The sequence below is a fragment of the Phocoena sinus genome, chromosome 1, assembly GCF_008692025.1.
Source record: "Phocoena sinus isolate mPhoSin1 chromosome 1, mPhoSin1.pri, whole genome shotgun sequence".
NCBI lineage: Eukaryota > Metazoa > Chordata > Mammalia > Artiodactyla > Phocoenidae > Phocoena > Phocoena sinus.
In genome coordinates, this window is record NC_045763.1 from 128602790 (window position 1) to 128622789 (window position 20000).

At 37.6% G+C, this 20000-nt stretch overlaps 1 protein-coding gene across 1 annotated transcript in view; it reads left to right on the plus strand.

Annotated features, from left to right (window-relative positions):
- Positions 1-20000, plus strand: part of DNM3 (dynamin 3) — a 259507-nt gene that overhangs the window by 47196 nt on the left and 192311 nt on the right. The gene's annotated exons all lie outside the window — the stretch shown is intronic.

Consider the following 20000-nt stretch of genomic DNA (forward strand, 5'->3'; position numbering starts at 1 on the left):
GAATTCTTGAAATTTCAAATAACTAGGAAGAGTACCTCCCTTAGTTATATGCAATGGGGACCTCTCTCGTAGCCTTCAAACTGTAGAGGGTCTTACTCTATCTTTCCTCTGGCTTTATGGGGCTAGGAGTTGGAGGGGTCAAGGATGTGCCAGGGGGGCACATGCTCACCTAGAGATTGTACCCTTCCTCCTAAATTATGTTCCAGGTAACTCAGACTCCAAAATTTTCTGCCTAAGTGGCCTTAAGTTGCTTTCAGAACCTGTGTGGGCCTCTTTGCTTTTCTCCTAAAGGCACACCACACCAATGTGTTCCCCTTAGGTGCAAGAGATGTCCAAGGAGTAGCATTTGCACAGTGGGGGTTAGGGAGAAGATGGATCTTGGACTTTGGGTTGGGGTACCCATAACCTTGCTTTGGAGGATTCTGAGGGTGCGGGTTGGAACTGGGAGTATGATGAGATGTTTGCAGGCCCTAGGCTAGGGGCCACTTTGCCTTGGACTGCAAAGGTTGTAGGTTGTCTGATCAGGAATCTTGAAAGGCTGTTTGTTGTCAGTAGTGGAATATTCCAGGGGAGTAAGAGCTGGACTGGTCTCTTTGGTTCATTTGTTTTTTTTGTTTTAATTAAAGTATAGTTGATGTACAATATTATATATTAGCGGTGTACAATATAGTGATTCATAATTTTTAAAGGTTATATTCTATTTATAGCTATTATAAAATATTGACTGTATTCTCTGTGTTGTATAATATATCCTTATTACAGCTTATTTTATACATAGTAGTTTGTACCTCTTAATCCCTTACCCCTGTGTAGCCCGTCCCCACTTCCCTCTCCCCACTGGTAACCACTAGTTTGTTTTCTATATCTGTTAGTTGGCTTTTTTATTTATTTGTTTTTTTTTTTTTTTTTTTTTTTTGCGGTACGTGGGCCTCTCACTGTTGTGGCCTCTCCCGTTGCGGAGCACAGGCCCCTGACGCGCAGGCTCAGTGGCCATGGCTCACGGGCCTAGCCGCTCCGCGGCATGTGGGATCTGCCTGGACCGGGGCACGAACCAGTGTCCCCTGCATCGGCCGGCGGACTCTCAACCACTGCACCACCAGGGAAGCCCTATTTATTTATTTATTTATTTTGCAATATGCGGGCCTCTCACTGTTGTGGCCTCTCCCGTTGCGGAGCACAGGCTCCGGACGCGCAGGCTCAGCGGCCATGGCTCACAGGCCCAGCTTCTCCACGGCATGTGGGATCTTCCCGGACCGGGGCACGAACCCGTGTCCCCTGCATCGGCAGGCAGCCTCTCAACCACTGCACCACCAGGAAAGCCCCTTTTTTTTTTTTAAATATTCATTAGTTTGTTGTATTTTTTAGATTCCACATGTAAGTGATATCATACAGTATTTGCCTTTTCTGACTTATTTCATTCATCATAATGTCCTCCTAGTCCATCCATGTTGCTGCAAATGCAAAATTTCATTGTTTTTTATGGCTGAGTAGTATTCCACCTGTTCTTTATCCATTCATCTGTTGATGGACACTTCGGTTGGTTGCTTCCATATCTTGGCAATTGTAAATAGTGCTACTATGACATCAGGGTGCATGTATCTTTTCAAATAGGTGTTTTCTTATTTTTTTTCTTTAGGATGCATACCCAGGAGTGGAATTGCTGGGTCAAATCACAGTTCTATTTTTAGTTTATTAAGAAACCTCCATACTGTTTTCCACAGTGTCTGCATAGACTGGTCTTTTTTGAATTCTGGGAGTTTTGCTAAAAATCAAATGATTTCTGGAATATAATGAGCTAAACACTGCTAAATAGCTGCTTAACCTACTACATTTTATGGCAGTAAGTGAATTTGTTTCTTCTTTTGTGAGATTATGAGCTGAAAGTTTGGTTCCTGTTAATATATGACAAAATTATGAGATTGTATTCTTTCTTTTAGGAAAACTGTCAAGTTGTTAAGCTACTTTTCCTTGATCAATAATAAAATCTTTTGAGGTCTAAGTGAATACTGTGTAAAGTAATCATTACATCATTATGGTATAATGATGTCTTTTTTTTGGTCCTTCCCTCTCCCCTGCTCTTTTTTCTTTTTTTTCCTTCAAAATCCCCATGGTCAGTCACTGCCTGCCTGGAAAATTACCTTTGCCTTTGTTATTTACCTTATGATTTTAGGAATTTAGAATGGTGTAGGAGTCTTAACAGAAGAGTTGGAATCAAAGCTTATTGTTTTCTGGCTATGGCTTGAATTTGAAATAAGTAAGGGCAAACATAAAAGTTTTAATCTTTAAAATGTGAGGATTAGGTTATTAGTGGTGAACATATGTCTAGTAATTTCATTTACAAGACTTTTGATTAATGACTATACTATAAACATTTCTTCAGATTCACATAGCTCTCTTAAAGCCAAATTATTTTTGCAAGTTAGCACACAGAGTTATCATCTTTTCTGGCTTAATGTTTGAAAGAGTCATTATACACTTTCTTACTAGAAAGTTATTTCCTATTGGTTATAGTAGAATTATATTTTAATGTGTTGTGATTGGATAGTAATGTATTATCATCAAATAAAAGGGCAAGAGAAGGTAGATTTATCAGACAATTGAATTACTGGAGATGTAATTGCTGTGAGGGAAAACCCAATTGCCTGTTGGTTGTAGACAGAGTGCTTCCTATTTTCTGCTGGAGGACTAGAATTGATTAGATTCAGTCCAGTAGACTTCTGCTGATATTCATAGAATCACAGAATTATAGAGATAGGATTTTAAAAATCATCTAATCCAATACCCTCATTTAAAAAATAAGGATATTGGGCTTCCCAGGTGGCACAGTGGTTGAGAGTCGGCCTGCTGATGCAGGGGACACGGGTTCGTGCCCTGGTCCAGGAGGATCCCACATGCCGCGGAGCGGCTGAGCCCGTGAGCCATGGCCTCTGAGCCTGCGCATCTGGAGCCTGTGCTCCGCAACGGGAGAGGCCACAACAGTGAGAGGCCCACGTACCGCAAAAAAAAAAAAAAAAAGTATTGAGGTGAAGGTTCTCTTGTTCAAGGTCACACTGTAGTCAGAACCCAAGGACCATAACCCTGAGCTAGTGACCATTACTTCTAAATACAGAGATTGTCTGCTCTTTGTTCATATTAGGTACACATTCTGGAGGCGAGGTCTTTTTAAAAAATTGTTTATTATTTAAAAGATTTTCTATAATTTTCACAGATGCATGAACAATTAAGCCAGTTCTTAGCCTGTTTTTAAAGTTCTTTGGTTTGCCTTTATTATTGCCAGAGTTATTATTATTGCAAAAAGATCCCATTCTTTTTTTGCGGTACGCGGGCCTCTCACTGTTGTGGCCTCTCCTGTTGCGGAGCACAGGCTCCAGACGCACAGGCTCAGTGGCCGTCACGGGCCCAGGCGCTTCGCGGCATGTGGGATCTTCCCGGACCGGGGCATGAACCCGTGTCCCCTGCATCAGCAGGCGGACTCTCAACCACTCCACCACCAGGGAAGCCCTGTTTTTTTAATATTGAGTTACATGAGCTGTTTATATATTTTGGAGATTAAGCCTTTGTCCATTGATTCATTTGCAAATATTTTCTCCTATTCTAAGGGCTACCTTTTCGTCTTGTTTATAGTTTCCTTTGCTGTGCAAAAGCTTTTAAGTTTCATTAGGTCCTATTTGTTTATTTTTGTTTTTATTTCCATTACTCTAGGAAGTGGGTCAAAAAAGAACTTGCTGTGATTTATGTCAAAGTGTGTTCTTCCTATGTTTCCTCTAAGAGTTTTATAGTGTCTGATCTTACATTTAGGTCTTGAATTCATTTTGAGTTTATTTTTGTGTATGGTGTTAGGGAGTGTTCTAATTTCATTCTTTTACATATAGCTGTCCAAGTTTCCCAGCACCACTTATTGAAGAGACTGTCTTTTCTCCATTGTATGTCCTTGCCTTTCTCCATTGTATATCCTTCAACTATCGTTTGTCATAGATTAGTTGACCATAGGTGCATTGGTTTATCTCTGGGCTTTCTGTCCTGTTCCATTGATCTATATTTCTGTTTTTGTGCCAGTACCATATTGTCTTGATTACTGTAGCTTTGTAGTATAGCCTGAAGTCAGGGAACCTGATTCCTGCAGCTCCTTGTTTTTCCCTCAAGATTGCTTTGGCTATTTGGGATCTTTTGTGTCTCCATACAAATTTTAAGATTTTTTATTCTAGTTTTGTAAAAAATGCCATTGGTAGTTTGATAGGGGTTGTATTGAATCTGTAGATTGCTTTGGGTAGTATAGTCATTGTCACAATGTTGATTCTTCCAATCCAAGAACATGGTATATCTCTCCATCTGTTTGTGTTATCTTTGATTTCTTTCATCAGTGTCTTATAGTTTTCTGAGTACAGGGCTTTTACCTCTTTAGGTAGGTTTATTCCTAGGTATTTTATTCTTTTTGTTGCAGTAGTTAATGGGGTTGTTTCCTTAATTTATTTTTCTGATCTTTTGTTGTTAGTGTATAGGAATGCAAGAGACTTCTGTGCATTAATTTTGTATCCTGCAACTTTACCAAATTCATTGATTAGCTCTAGTAGTTTTCTGGTGGCATCTTTAGGATTCTCTATGTATAGTATCATGTCATCTGCAAACAGTGACAGTTTTACTTCTTCTTTTCCAATTTGTATTCCTTTTATTTCTTTTTCTTCTCTGCTTGCTATGGCTAGGAATTCCAAAGCTGTGTTGAATAAGAGTGGCTACAGTGGACATCCTTGTCTTGTTCCTGATCTTAGAGGAAATGCTTTCGGTTTTTCACCATTGAGACTAATGTTTTCTGTGCGTTTCTCTTATTTGGCCTTTATGATTTTGAGGTAGATTCCCTCTATGCCTACTTTCTGGAGAGTTTTTGTCGTAAATGGGTGTTGAAAGCTTTTTGTCAAAAGCTTTTTCTGCATCTATTGAGATGATCATATGGTTTTTATTCTTCAATTTGTTAATATGGTGTATCACATTGATTGATTTGCATATATTGTAGAATGCTTGCATTCCTGGGAAAAATTTCACTCAATCATGGTGTATGATCCTTTTAATATGTTGTTGGATTCTGTTTGGTAGTATTTTGTTGAGGATTTTTGCATTTATATTCATAAGTGATATTGGTCTGTAATTTTCTCTGTCTGGTTTTGGTATCAGGGTGATGGTGGCCTCGTAGAATGAGTTTGGGAGTATTCTTCCCTCTGCAGTTTTTTGGAAGAGTTTGAGAAGGATGGATGTTAGTTCTTCTGTAAATGTTTGGTAGAATTCGCCTGTGAAGCCATCTGGTCCTGGACTTTATTTGTTGGAAGATTTTTTTTTTCTAATTTTTATTTACTTATTTATTTCTGGCTACGTTTGGTCTTCATTGCTGCGCGAGGGCTTTTCTCTAGTTGCAGTGAGCAAGGGCTACTGTTCGTTGTGGTGCATGGGTTTCTCATTGCGGTTGCTTCTCTTGTTGTGGAGCACAGACTCTGCTCATGGGCTTCAGTAGTTGTGGCACACGGGCTCAGTAGCTGTGGCTCATGGGCTGTAGAGCGCAGGTTCAGTAATTGTCGTGCATGGACTTAGTTACTCCATGGCATGTGGGATCTTCCTGTACCAGGGCTCAAACCCATGTCCCCTGCATTGGCAGGTGGATTCTTAACCACTGTGCCTCCAGGGAAGTCCCTGTTGGAAGATTTTTAGTCACAGTTTCAATTTCATTACTTGTGATTGGTCTGTTCGTATTTTCTATTTCATCTTGGTTCAGCCTTGGAAGGTTATACCTTTCTAAGAATTTGTCCATTTCTTCCAGGTTGTCCACTTTATTGGCATAGAGTTGCGTGTAGTAGTCTCTTATGATGTTTTGTATTTCTGCGGTGTCCGTTGTACGTTCTCCTTTTTCACTTCTAATTTCATTGATTCGAGTCCTCTCCCTCTTCTTCTTGATGAGTCTGTCTAAAGGTTTATCAATTTTGTTTACCTTGTCAAAGAACCAGCTTTTAGTTTTATTGATCTTTGCTATTGTTTTCTTTGTTTCTATTTCATTTATTTCTGCTCTGATCTTTATGGGTTCTTTCCTTCGACTAACTTTGGGTTTTATTTGTTCTTTTTTCTCTAGTTGCTTTAGGTGTAAGGTTAGATTGTTTGAGATGTTTCTTGTTTTCTGAGGTAGGATTGTATTGCTATAAACTTCCATCTTAGAACTGCTTTTGCTGCATCCATAGGTTTTGGATCATTGGGTTTCCATTGTTATTTGTTTCTAGGTGTCTTTTGATTTCCTCTTTGATTTCTTTAGTGATCTCTTGATCATTTAGTAATGTATTTTTTATCTCCATGTGTTTGTGTTTTTTGCGTTTTCTCCCCTGTAATTGATTTCTAATCTCATGGTGTTGTGGTTGGAAAAGATGCTTGATATGATTTCAGTATTCTTAAATTTACCGAGGCTTGATTTGTGACCAAGATGTGATCTATCCTGGAGAATGTTCTGTGTGCACTTGAGAAGAAAGTGTAATCTGCTGTTTTTGGATGGACTATCCTATCGGGTCTATTGTGTCATTAAAAGCTTGTGTTTCCTTATTAATTTTCTGTCTGAATGATCTGTCCATTGGTTTAAGTAAGGTGTTAAAATCTCCCACTATTATTTTGTTACTGGTGATTTCCTCTTTTATAGCTGTTAGCATTTGCCTTATATATTGAGGTGCTCCTATGTTGGGTGCATATATATTTATAATTGTTATATCTTCTTGGATTGATCCCTTGATCATTTTGTAGTGTCCTTCCTTGTCTCTTGTAAGATTTTTAATTTTAAAGTCTATTTTATCTAATATGAATATTGCTACTCCAGCTTTCTTTTTGCATGGAACATCTTTTTCCATCCCCTCACTTTCAGTCTGTGTGTGTCCCTAGGTCTGAAGTGGGCCTCTGGTAGACAGCATATATATGGGTCTTGTTTTTGTATTCATTCAGCGAGCCTTTGTCTTTTGTTTGGAGCATTTAATTCAGTCACATTTAAGGGAATTATTGATATGTATGTTCCTATTACCATTTTCTTAATTGTTTTGTGTTTGTTTTCATAGGTCCTTTTCTTCTCTTGTGTTTCCCACTTAGAGAAGTTCCTTTAGCATTTGTTGTAGAGCTGGTTTGGTGCTACCGAGTTCTCTTAGCTTTTATTTGTATGTAAAGCTTTTGTTCTTTTATTTTATTTATTTATTTTTTAATCTTTTTTTAAAACATCTTTATTGGAGTATAATTGCTTTACAATCGTGTGTTAGTTTCTGCTTTATAACAAAGTGAATCAGTTATACATATACATATGTTCCTATATCTCTTCCCTGTTGCGTCTCCCTCCCTCCCTCCCACCCTCCCTATCCCACCCCTCTAGGTGGTCACAAACCACCTAGCTGATCTCCCTGTGCTATGAGGTTGCTTCCCAGTAGGTATCTATTTTACGTCTGGTAGTATATGTATGTCCATGCCACTCTCTCACTTTGTCACAGCTTACCCTTCCCCCTCCCCATAGCCTCAAGTCCGTTCTCTAGTAGGTCTGTGTCTTTATTCCCGTCTTACCCCTAGGTACTTCATGCCCCCTTTTTTTTTTTCTTAGATTCCATATATACATGTTAGCATACAGTATTTGTTTTTCTCTTTCTGCCTTCACTCTGTATGACAGACTCTAGGTCCATCCACCTCACTACAAATAACTCAATTTCGTTTTTTTTTATGGCTGAGTAGTATTCCATTGTATATATGTGCCACATCTTCTTTATCCATTCATCTGTTGATGGACACTTAGGTTGCTTCCATGTCCTGGCTGTTGTAAATAGAGCTGCAATGAACATTTTGGTACATGACTCTTTTTGAATTATGGTTTTCTCATGGTATATGCCCTGTAGTGGGATTGCTAGGTCATATGGTAGTTCTATTTTTAGTTTTTTAAGGAAACTCCATACTGTTCTCCATAGTGGCTGTATCAATTTACCTTCCCACCAGCAGTGCAAGAGGATTCCCTTTTCTGCACACCCTCTCCAGCATTTATTGTTTGTAGATTTTTTGATGACGGCCATTCTGACTGGTGTGAGATGATATCTCATTGTAGTTTTTTTTTTTTTTTTTTTTTTTTTTGCGGTACGCGGGTCTCTCACTGCTGCGGCCTCTCCTGTTGTGGAGCACAGGTTCTGTGGCCATGGCTCATGGGCCCAGCCGCTCCATGGCATGTGGGATCCTCCCAGACCAGGGCACAAACCCGTGTCCCTTGCATTGGCAGGCAGACTCTCAACCACTGTGCCACCAGGGAAGCCCCATCATTGTAGTTTTGATTTGCATTTCTCTAATGATTAATGATGTTGAGCATTCTTTCATGTGTTTGTTGGCAGTCTGTATATCTTCTTTGGAGAAATAGCTATTTAGGTCTTCTGCCCATTTTTGGATTGGGTTGTTTGTATTTTTTGTTATTGAGCTGCATGAGCTGCTTGTAAATTTTGGAGATTAATCCTTGTCAGTTGCTTCATTTGCAAATATTTTCTCTCATTCTGAGGGCTGTCTTTTGGTCTTGTTTATGGTTTCCTTTGCTGTGCAAAAGCTTTGAAGTTTCATTAGGTCCTATTTGTTTATTTTTGTTTTTATTTCCATTTCTTTAGGAGGTGGGTCAAAAAGGATCTTGCTGTGATTTATGTCATAGAGTGTTCTGCCTATGTTTTCCTCTAAGACTTTGATAGTTTCTTTTTTTTTTTTTTTTTTTAACATCTTTATTGGGGTATAATTGCTTTACAATGGTGTGTTAGTTTCTGATTTATAACAAAGTGAATCAGCTATACATATACATGTGCTCCCATGTGTCTTCCCTCTTGCGTCTCCCTCCCTCCCACTCTCCCCCTCCCACCCCTCCAGGCTGTCCCAAAGCCCCGAGCTTATATCCCTGTGCCTTGCGGCTGCTTCCCCCTAGCTATCTACCTTACTACGTTTGTTAGTGTGTATATGTCCATGACTCCCTCTCGCCCTGTCAAAACTCACCCTTCCCCCTCCCCATATCCTCAAGTCCGTTCTCCAGTAGGTCTGCGCCTCTATTCCTGTCTTATCCCTAGGTTCTTCATGACATTTTTTCCCCTTAAATTCCATATATATGTGTTAGCATACGGTATTTGTCTTTGTCTTTCTGACTTACTTCACTCTGTATGACAGACTCTAGGTCTATCCATCTCATTACAAATATCTCAATTTCATTTCTTTTTAAGGCTGAGTAATATTCCATTGTGTATATGTGCCACATCTTCTTTATCCATTCGTCCGATGATGGGCGCTTAGGTTCTTTCCATCTCCGGGCTATTGTAAATAGAGCTGCAATGAACATTTTGGTACATGACTCTTTTTGAATTTTGGTTTTCTCAGGGTATATGCCCAGTAGTGGGATTGCTGGGTCATATGGTAATTCTATTTGTAGTTTTTTAAGGAACCTCCATACTGTTCTCCATAGTGGCTGAACCAATTCACATTCCCACCAGCAGTGCAAGAGTGTCCCCTTTTCTCCACACCCTCTCCAGCATTTATTGTTTCTAGATTTTTTGATGATGGCCATTCTGACTGGTGTGAGATGATATCTCATTGTAGTTTTGATTTGCATTTCTCTAATGATTAATGATGTTGAGCATTCTTTCATGTGTTTGTTGGCATTCTGTATATCTTCTTTGGAGAAATGTCTGTTTAGGTCTTCTGCCCATTTTTGGATGGGGTTGTTTGTCTTTTTGTTATTGAGCTGCATGAGCTGCTTGTAAATTTTGGAGATTAATCCTTGTCAGTTGCTTCATTTGCAAATATTTTCTCTCATTCTGAGGGCTGTCTTTTGGTCTTGTTTATGGTTTCCTTTGCTGTGCAAAAGCTTTGAAGTTTCATTAGGTCCTATTTGTTTATTTTTGTTTTTATTTCCATTTCTTTAGGAGGTGGGTCAAAAAGGATCTTGCTGTGATTTATGTCATAGAGTGTTCTGCCTATGTTTTCCTCTAAGACTTTGATAGTTTCTGCCGTTACATTTAGGTCTTTAATCCATTTTGAGTTTATTTTTGTGTATGGTGTTAGGGAGTGTTCTAATTTCATACTTTTACATGTGCCTGTCCAGTTTTCCCAGCACCACTTATTTCTCCATTGAATCTGAATGAGATACTTGCCAGGTAGAGTAATTGTGGTTGTAGGTTTTTCCCTTTTATCACTTTAAATGTATCGTGCCACTCCCTTCTGGATTGTAGAGTTTCACTGAGTAATCAGCTGTTAACCTTATGGGAGTTCCCTTGTATGTTATTTTTTTCCCCTTGTTGCTTTCTGTAATTTTTCTTTGTCTTTAATTGTTGTCAGTTTGCTTACTATGTGTCTTGGTGTGTTTCTCCTTGAGTTTATCCTGTATGGGACTCTCTGCCCTTCCTGGACTTGGGTGGCTATTTTCTTTCCCATGTTAGGGAAGTTTTTGACTATAATCTCTTCACATATTTTCTTGGGTCCTTTCTCTCTTCTCCTTCAGGACCCCTATAATGCAAATGTTGGTGTGTTTAATTTTGTCTCAGAGGTCTCTTAAGCTGTCTTCATTTCTTTTCATTCTTTTTTCTTTATTCTGTTCCATGGTAGTGAATTCCACCATTCTGTCTTCTAGGTCACTTATCCGTTATTCTGCTTCAATTATTCTGCTATTGGTTCCTTCTAATGTATTTTTCATTTCAGTTATTGTATTGTTCATCTCTGCTTGTTTGTTCTTTAATTCTTCTAGGTCTTTGTTAAACATTTCTTTCATGTTCTCGATCTTTGCCTCCCTTCTTTTTCTGAGGTCCTGGATCATCTTCATTATCATTATTCTGAATTCTTTTTCTGGAAGGTTGCCTATCTCCACTTCATTTAGTTGTTTTTCTGGGGTTTTATCTTGTTCTTTCATCTGGTACCTAGTCCTCTGCCTTTTCATTTTGTCTATCTTTCCGTGAATGTCAACCTGTCTAGTATTTTAATACCCATATAGTCAAGAAGTTCTTGGTTACCTCCTACTTAAAGATTTTTCTTTTTTTCCTTAGGTTTTATTTTTTCTTCTTCTATTTCTATAGGTGGAAATCAACTAGTTATTGTTATATATTAAGAATTTAGAGGAATTTTTGGTTCCTTTTATGATTAGATAAATCATTTGTTCGTGAAGTGTGAAAAATTAGTGACGTTATATTTGCAATAGAGTTTTGAAGCCAATTCCCAGGGCTATACAGTGAAATGATAGTGGAGCTGGGAATAAAACCAAGGTCTTATGAAATTCATTTTTTTTTTTTAAGAGGGGAGGAAATAATGTCATTTCCCCAGAGAACAAACTCTGTAGCTAGTAGAAACAATGAAAAGAGTTATTAATATAGATTTTAAAACTGGTATAGATGCAAGAAATAGTAGTGATGGGGATCTTCTAGCATCCTGATATTGGCTGGAAGTCTAATTCTGCTAAATGAAGAGCAAGGCATCGTAATGGAAAGGACCCTGAAATACGTTCCAATTTCCTTTTGCTTGGCTGAAGGACCTTGAGTAAATCATTTAACAGTTTCTGTCTTTGGAACGTTAACACCTTTCTTTCCAAACTTGTAAGGTTTTTATGAAGATCAAATATGGTAAAGCTTGTGAAAGTATTGAAAATAGTACTGTACAGGTGTGAGTTAGCATAAAGCCAAAACATCTGATGTATTCTTCTCTCGTATTGCCAACAGTGTCATCTCTTTGATGTTGGAAGAAGCAGTGGAGAGAATTGCCATTCTGTGTCTTTTAATGAGTGTTAAAGAATGTATTGGTGATATGGCCTTAAAAGGAATTCTGGGAAAGGTGACCTTATTAGACTTTATAATGTCAAGGCAAGACACTACTGGGTATAAGTTTTTTAAAGTAGATTTTAAGAAATTTAGAGAAAAAGTAGATATTTTAGAAGGGACTGTGACTCATGACGATGGTTCATAATAAAAAGTGAAATTCTAATGATTTATTTGTAAATGATTTAAACAAGAGAGGAAGGTGTATGGGCAAGATGGTTTATCTTAACAAAGCCAGTGATTTAGACAACTCTTTGAGCACAAATTGTATGGAAAATATAACAAATAGTAAGGGAGGGGAATGTAACTAAGGAAAAATACAAGCATAGAATTTATTTAAAATGAAATTGGTTACTTTCCTGTAGTAGAATTGGCTTTAAAATATGCATTTAACTGAACATATTTCAAAGTTAAAACAATGGCTATTGGCTACTCCTTAACTCTCTGAGTAGAAAAGAATTCATAAGAAGGTTTAGGCAGGATAGTGTCATTTAGGCTTAAAGTGAGAATTAGCTGAAGTTTATGAAAAGATTAGAGCAAACAAACAAAAATAGGCTAAAGATAGGAAAATGGGCTCTTTGTTTTGTAAAGGTTAAAGCTCCTTCCAGTTGATAGAGAAGGGGATAAGGCCACTTATTAGGAAGGCTGGAAAGCCTCCTTAAAGCTAGTCTTTACTGCAAATATATTAACAGAGACTGAGCATTTACCAGGGATAGTTGGAGAAAAAGGGGAAAGATCTGGGTTTAAATGTCTTTATTTCTAGCATTACTACTTAATGTGTTCAGTGTAGCAGCATGGATGTCTAGATGTGTTGTCATCATCATGATATGAGTTTAAGCCTTATTTTGCATTCTTCTAATTAGAATTAACCAGTCATTTGTAGTGCAGATTTGTAGTGATATTGAGTGCTGAGAACTAGGGTATATGGAAAAATTGAGAAAAGCTACAAGTATACCAACCTCTATTATCCAAACTACCCCTAATTATTTACAGTAGTCTCAGTGAATCAAAGGATGCTCTTGGGTACAATTCTTCAAAAAACTATTCTCAAACAGTATGGGATCTACCAAGGTGAGGGCCAGAGAAAGAACATTAAGGGTACTTTGTAGCTTGCCTGGGGACCCCTAATCAAACCTCTCTTCCAAAGCTGATATGTAGTGCCTTAAAATGAGCTGTTTACTTGGCTGTACTTTCTCATTTACATTTTGTGTTCCAATTCTTTACAGTTCATGTCAAAAGAGAAGAATGGAGCCTGGGCAGCAACCCCTCTTGTGAGGACATATTTAAAACTTAGTTTGATATTGTACTGTAAGAAGGATGCTAAGAATAATGATCATAGTGGATCTGTTTTCAAGTTTTATTTTAAGATTTGGCTTTTTAAAACTATCTTCAGTCTTAAATGGAAGTACTTATTCTGTGAATTTATATATAAGTAGCATTTCTAGCCAAGTAGAAAAAATGACTAGTTTGTTCATTTTCCTAGAAAACTAACAGATGCTTTCCTAGAGATAAAGTGTAATTAAATTTATTTATAGTTGAGCTGGTAACTTTCCTGCAGTAAAATTGGCTTTACAATATGCATTTAACAGAACATATTTAAAAGTTAGAACAATGGCTACCAGCTACTCCCTGAGCCTCTCGTATTAAAAAGAATTCATGTGAAGTTTTAGATGTCAGTTGAATTAACTTATAAGCAACGTCCAGTGGGGAAAGAAATCATTAAATTGGCCCTTTTTTCTTTTGACACTGCTCCTGAAAAACGAGTTTGAGAATTATAAAGGTGACATAGTTTATGCTAGAATAGTAATAATAACTTCCAATTCTGTATGTGTGTGTGTGGAGGGGAAGGGCGTGTATAACTCTATCTAGAAGGACATCTTTTTGGTCTTGATTTTTAGATACCAATCACGTCAGAAAACATAAAGTCATTAATCTTGAATTGAAGGTAAAATAACAATGGATCTGGTTTCTAAGAGTCACTCCATGTGGTTATTGAGAAGTCTGATTTTAAAAATGTATTGGGGGCTTCCCTTGTGGCGCAGTGGTTAAGAATCCGCCTGTCAATTCAGGGGACATGGGTTTGAGCCCTGGTCCAGGAAGATCCCACATGCTACGGAGCAGCTAAGCCCATGCTCCATAGCTACTGAGCCTGCACTCTAGAGCCCTCATCAGCCACAACTACTGAGCTCACGTGCCACAACTACTGAAGCCCACATGCCTAGAGCCCATGCTCTGCAACAAGAGAAGCCACTGCAATGAGAAGCCTGCGCACCGCAATGAAGAGTAGCCCCTACTTGATGCAACTAAAGAAAGCCCACTTGCAGCAACAAAAACCTAATGCAGCCAAAAATAATTAAATTAATTTTAAAAAACCCCAGTAATTCTTTAAAAAAATAAAATAAAAAATGTATTTGTTTCTGAAAATTTTCCCATATAATTGACTTTATATGGTTTTTGCAACCAAATTGTGCTGAGATGGCCAACAGCCCACCCAAGAGAGGAACAGCATCAAAGTGAAAGGCCACAGTGGTCAAAATGTCAGATCTAAGAGTTTCCCATTTAGAAAGCTGGAAGTGGCTGATGTCAATGGATAGTATTAAAGATGGGGCTGGAGGTGTAAATTTGGTAATCACATGCAGTAAATATCCCATCTCTTCCCTAATTATTATTATTATTATTTTGTGTGTGTGGTACGCGGGCCTCTCACTGTTGTGGCCTCTCCCATTGTGGAGCACAGACTCCAGACGCACAGGCTCAGCAGCCATGGCTCATGGGCCCAGCCACTCCGCGGCATGTGGGATCTTCCCGGACCGGGGCACGAACCCGTGTCCCCTGCATCAGCAGGCGGACTCTCAACCACTGCGCCACCAGGGAAGCCCTTCCCTAATTATTTTTAAATAAACTTTTAATTTTAGAATGGTTTTAGGTTTATAGAAATATTGCAGAGACAGTAAAGAGAAATCTCATATACCCCATACTCAGTTTCCCCTATTATTAAAATTTTACATTAGTATGGTATGTTATAATTAACAAACCAAAATTGATATAATTTTTATTATTTAAAGTCTGTGTTCTATCCAGATTTTCTTGGTTTTTATCTCATGGTCTTTTCTATTCCAGGATCTCATGCAAGATAGCATTCTGCATTTAGTCATTGTGTCTGTTTAGGCTCTTCTTGACTTTCAGTTTATCAGACTTTCCTTGTTTTTGATGATATTGACAATTTTGAGGAGTACTGATCAAGTATTTGGTAGAATGTCTCTTAATTGGGATTTGTCTGATGTTTTGGGAGAAAGACTACGGAGGGAAATTGCCTTTTTCATCACATCATGTCAAGGGCACATACTATCAACATGACTTATTACCGTTGATGTTGACCAGTATCACCTGAGATAGTGTTTCCCTTTCCATACTGTCCTCTTTGGAAAGAAGTCACTTTGTACAACCTGCACTTAAGAAGTGGGAATTTTATTCCACTTCCCTGAGGGTGGATTCTTTACATAAATTACTAGGAATTCTCCTGTGTGGCAGATTGGTTTGTTCTCTGTTTATTTCTTCACCCAACCATTTACTTATATCAATTGGACTCATGGATATTTATTTTATACTTTGGGGTACAAGCCAATACTATCAATACTTTATTTTTTTGTTCACACTGTTCCCTTGGGAGCTCCTTCAGTTGGTTTCAATGTCCCCTTTACCCATCATTTGTTCCATCTGTGTGTGTGTGTGTGTGTGTGTGTGTGTGTGTGTGTATGTATGTGTTCTGAGCACTTCCTTACTTTTTGTCGCTGTAAAATGCTCCAGGATCATCTTTTATATTTCACATGCTAGTCTCAGAATCAGCTGTTTCTCCAGGGAACCCAGAAGAATGGTATTAGGAAACAAGATCTGATGTTAGTTGTGATCATTGTTACTGGGATATAGTTGCTTCTAGGCCTTCTCAGCTGACAGAACAAGGAAATATATATGTGTATAGTAACCCATGTATATACACATAAATATAAATATTTCTATATGCGACCATCTGTACCTGTGTTAAACTAAACATGAGTTCATACTCATGTCTTCACTCTAATCCATTACCATATGGATAATTTACCCTCTTCCTCTTGCTTATTTGTAACTTCCCCATTCCAACAGTGAGAACGTTGACTCCCATCTTTCATTTATTTACTCATTTTAAGTTATCACGAATATATCCCATAATATTAAATATATAGTTATATTCTACATACTTGGTAAACACTGTGACAAAACTCCTGTAATTTTTCTGAAAAATGGCAATTTCCCTCTGTAGTCTTTCTCCCCAAAACACATAACTCCGTGATAAAAACATCAGACAAATCCCAATTGAGATATTCTACCAAATAATTGACCAGTACTCCTCAAAATTGTCAATATCATCCAAAACAAGGAAAGTCTGATAAACTGTCATAGTTATATTATACATGTGTAACATTATCAGAATTTTTAACTTGTACTCTCAGGGGTAACAGCTTTACCAGCCATAGTACAGTGGTTATATACAGTTCCTTTTGTCTTACGTCTTGTAGATTTCACTCATTTCCAAAGTTATTTAGGTAAGTACCTTACCCTGTCAGTGAATAGTTTCATACAGTTAAAACAATTTGTAAGAACAATTTGTAATACAGTTAGATTGTTTTGTCATACTCTTCATTCCATTTTGGAATCCTCTGATGTCTTAAATGATTTTTTTTTTTAGTTGAATACATTAAGGTTCACTTTTTGTGCTGTAAAGTTTTGTAAAAATTTAAGTAATTAATTTATTTTTTGGCTGTGTTGGGTTTTCATTGATGCTCATGGGCTTTCTCTAATTGCAGCGAGCAGGGGCTACTCTTCGTTGTGGTGTACGGGCTTCTCATTGTGGTGGCTTCTCTTGTTGCGGAGCACAGGCTCTAGGTACGCGAGCTTCAGTAGTTGCACCACACGGGCTCTAGAGCACAGGCTCAGTAGCTGTGGCGCATGGGCTTAGTTGCTCTGCAGCATGTGGAATCTTCCCGGACCAGGGCTTGAACCCATGTCCCGTGCATTGGCAGGCGGATTCTCAACCACTGCGCCACCAGGGAAGCCCCAAAGTTTTGTAAGTTTTGACAGTACATAGTGTCATGTATTCACCACTGCAGTGTCATATACCCCAAATTATTTTTAATTGTTTAATATTTGATTATTTTTGACTAAAAAAATTCCAGCAGTTTGGGGTGATTCAATCTAATATCACTTGAAATGTAAGCCAGTGATTATTTACAGTTACATGAAATAGCTGAAACTTTCAATTAAATTTTAAGTTATCATAAAGATATACTATAATCTTAAACATATAGTTATATTTTACATACTGGGTAAACACTATGATAAAACTCCTGTAATTTGTCTGATAAAAGTTATGTTAAATGGTTACATTCCTTAATCCTCTCCAAATATTTGCATTTTCAAAGAAGAGTACATACTAATTCAAATATATCCTATCGAGTGTTAGAGCTTTAGGCAGTGTTAACAACTTGACTTAGAAACTTGTAGGCAGGGTAGGGAAATCTTGCTCTCTAGTGCCAACCTCCCTTACTTATAATTTAATGTATTGCTTCTTACTTCATTTTTGAAACATCCTAGAGTCGTAGATGTTTGGGACCATCTTAACATTACCCTCAAGCCACATCATCTGTGTGAAACAGGATTACATTTCTTCATTCAACAAATATGTTTTTGAGCATCTTCTATATGTGTGATATTGTGTTAGGGGCAGCATTCCATATTGTAGATCAGCCACCTTCTGGGTGGCTAAAATGCTCTTGGAACCAGTGGCTTCCAGACTGCTAAATTTCAAGAGAAAGTTAAAGAAAAATGGCATGGATGTAGTAGAGTTGCCACCTTTTTATTTTGTGAAGCCTGGACATTAAAAATGAACAAACAAACAAGACTTTGATCAGGCAGGGTTTGTTTTGCCTCTTCTGAATGTCAAATTTAAATTTCATATTATGTTTTTTTCTCTAATTAATAAAAGCTTTTCACCCTAATCCACTTTTATTTGAAGGCTTTTTTCTTAAACAACTTCAGCTATTATCCTACTCTACAGATGTCAAGGGTAGACCTTCAATGAGAAGAACAGATGTCAGAAATTTGGCAGTTGTGAATAATCATGTCTATCTCTTGTCAATATTTTGATTCTAAGTAAGGGAAATGCTGTGGAGAACTGCTGCTTTGGTTGGAAACCTAGATTAGCACATGCTGTTCCATAGTGAATGCTTAATAATATCTGCTAACTGAATGAAATAATGAACCTTCTCAAATCGTCTCATTCATTATGTGGAGATACAGAATCTAGCATCTGACAAGAACTTCCTTTGCTATAACAATCTGGCATTTTCTACATTTTATACGTGAACATAATAAAAACAAAATATTTGCCCTAATTGGCCTAATTCTAATTGGTAGAATTTAGCCTTGGTTTTCTGACTTTGTCTTAATCTCTTTATAATAAGAAATCATTTTAAAATTAGTACATTTCTCATTCTCATTTTGAACCTAGTTTCACAAGTAAGCATTTCATTGGACATGACAAGAGAGCATTTTGTGGATTTAGTGATCCTACAAATCTTTTTTTTTTTTTTTTTTTTTTTTGATCCTACAAATCTTGTACCATCACTTCCAAGACCTAATAAGGCTGAAATAAAAAAATTGTTTTAAGTCCTTAGGATATAAATAAAAATTGAATATATTTATGAAGATATAGAGATTTATAAAACTTAATCAAGAGATGACTACTTCATTCTCTGAAACTAGTTTTTCTCTCTTAAAGAAATATGTTCATTGAAGAATATTTAGAAAACACAGATTACATGATAAGAAAACAGAAATCACCTATAGTCAGCTGAAAGTTTGCCATAATGTTTTGGCATAGATTTAGCTTATATTGTACTATGTCATATGATTTAAAAATGTAATTTATATGTTTTTATGTAGAAAATGAATTTTTTTCATGTTATTAACTATTCTGTTATACTATAATAGTATTCCATTGTGTGATAGGTCCCCTCTTTTTGGGTGTTTGTATTATTTCCAGTCACAATTTCACTTTAATTCTTGTTAATTCGACAGGAGATTATGCTGTTGACTTTTTAGGAGAAAGGGATGAAGAGTTGTATTTGAAACTAAAGTGAAGTTGTGGGACAGCAATGCCCTTAAGTGCTTGGAATCACTGCTGTGGAATTTGGTCTGCTTGCTTCCCTAGCTGGGCTGCAGGCCTGCTGAGGCCTGTTTGCTGTTAGCCAGCTGAGAGGGCAGTGGCCTCAGTTGTGTCAGCAGGAACAGAGCGGGCTTCATCTCTGCTCTTTGTCTCAGATTTGGTGCTGGTGTGTTGTCCCTGCTGCTGCCATGTGATGGCTCGTAAGCAGCACTATACACAGGATCTGTAACTCCTTTTGAAAGCTCTATTGTGAGATGCTGCTGAGTTTTAACGCAGAGGAGGTTTTTGCTAGCGTGTTGCTTTTGGTTTCTTTCAAATGTGAATGTGCCTTCCTCTAAAGAATCCTAAGTAAGGAAAGCACCTAAAAGATGAATTAAATTATCCTTCCCTTCAAGCCTCCTATGGTAGAATGGTAATGTAATAGAAAAGTAAGTACTCATATTTCTTTCTCTATTTTGCATTGCAGTTAATCACTATGAGAGAAGTGAGAAATAAGAGAGTGGGGGTGGGAATCAGGGAAGGTTTCATAAATGAAATGATCTTTGAATGGGGTGATGAAGAATGGGTACGGTTTTTGAGAGTAGAAACAGATGACAAGAAGCACGAAATGTGGATAGTGGAAGTTACTCAGGTTTTTTTTTTTTTTAAATTCATTCATAAAACATTAATTCAGGTCCTATGATGTACCAGGAATTATACTAAATGTTGGTTACACAAGGATGAATTAGATATGGTTTCTCTTCCTAGCAGTTGAAGTGTGGTTGGGAAGGTGGAAAATATATAAGCATATATAGTTGGTTCTATAATATAGGTTTCTACAAATAATATGGAGTTCAGAGTAGGGACATCATAGCCCAGCTTAGGCAAAGTAACAAAAAGTCTTGGAGGGCTGATACCTGAGCTGAGTCTTGAAGGACCTAATAGGCACGGGGGGAGGGTACTCCAGGTAGAGGAAACTGCATGTGCAGAAGCAAGGATGCAAGGAAAGAAGATGGAATCTA